At 43.1% G+C, this 1,098-nt stretch overlaps 1 pseudogene; it reads left to right on the top strand.

Annotated features, from left to right (window-relative positions):
• The first annotated feature begins 224 nt into the window (after positions 1-224).
• Positions 225-343, top strand: LOC111739221 (annotated as a pseudogene).
• The last annotated feature ends 755 nt before the right edge of the window (positions 344-1,098 follow it).

The raw sequence follows: 1,098 nt of genomic DNA, 5'->3' as shown, positions 1-1,098 counted from the left end.
TTCTCAAAGTACTCTAAAAGTATTTCTAAAAGTACACTCTAAAAGTACTTCTGTGAGTTACTTCAGCCCCGTGGGGTATAACTTACCTGGGTGTGGAAACTTGAACTGATTGAGAAAGGGGGCCCAGTCTTTCTTTCTCTTATTTCCATTCTGGGGCCTTTATTCTCATAAGATGCTTTTGTTACCCTTTCCAGTTTAAAAATTTCTCAGTGGTTAAAAACGAAGTGTACGGCCATGCTACCCTGAACAAGCCTGATCCCGTCTGATCTCAGAAGCTAAGCCGGGTCGGGCCTGGTTAGTACTTGGATGGGAGTCCACCTAAAAAAACCAGATGCTATAGGTGTAAAAAATAAAAAAAATAAGGGATTGTAAACCGACAGGGTCCTTGCAATCTGTGAGGTCAACCAAGGGTTGCCTTGCCTAAAAAAAAAAAGAAAAAGAAAGAAAAGAAAAAGGAAAAAGAAAAAAAAATCTAGCAGCAAACACGGAGGAGATTTTTCTTTCCTTTCTTTTTTATTTTTTGTCTTCTGTTCACTTGACATCACCTTCTCAAGGAGTGTGCCATTTTGTCTGAATATACCTAAAAAGGTCCATTTTGCCTTTAACATTTTGGACTGCTTCACTTTGCCCAACAGATAGACTCTTCCTGATCTTAAGATATTGGTCACTCCGTTTTCTTCCCTTCAGAATCCTCTGCCTCACTTTCTCAGTCCCTACAACACTGCTTTCTCCCCAGTGAGAATTCAGCTTCCTCTGTGGCCACCATGCTTCTACCTTCAGTCTCTGTGGTCTAAACTTCTCTTGCTTAAAACAGCCCTCAAAGGAACCTGGCTCCATGGTTCTTCATCCTTGGAGGGCACGAGATGAGTTTGCTCTAGGAAGAACTTCAAGGTGTGTGCGTGTGTGTCCGTGTTTGTGCATCTGCATGCACTAAGTCTACGTATGTGTGATTGTGAGCGAAGAAGGTACAGGGCCTTGTTACAGAAGGTATGAGCAGCATAGAAGTGTAGCCTAGGAACTGCTGCTATGGCAACCTCTGGTCATTGGTCAAGTCTCCACAACCCAAGCCTTGTCCAGCCACGCACATGGTACATTCTG

The sequence above is a fragment of the Pteropus vampyrus genome, unplaced genomic scaffold (genome assembly GCF_000151845.1).
Source record: "Pteropus vampyrus isolate Shadow unplaced genomic scaffold, Pvam_2.0 Scaffold48, whole genome shotgun sequence".
NCBI classification, from domain to species: Eukaryota; Metazoa; Chordata; class Mammalia; order Chiroptera; family Pteropodidae; genus Pteropus; species Pteropus vampyrus.
Note: the sequence above shows the minus strand (reverse complement) of the source record. Positions and strands in the feature narration are given on the sequence as shown.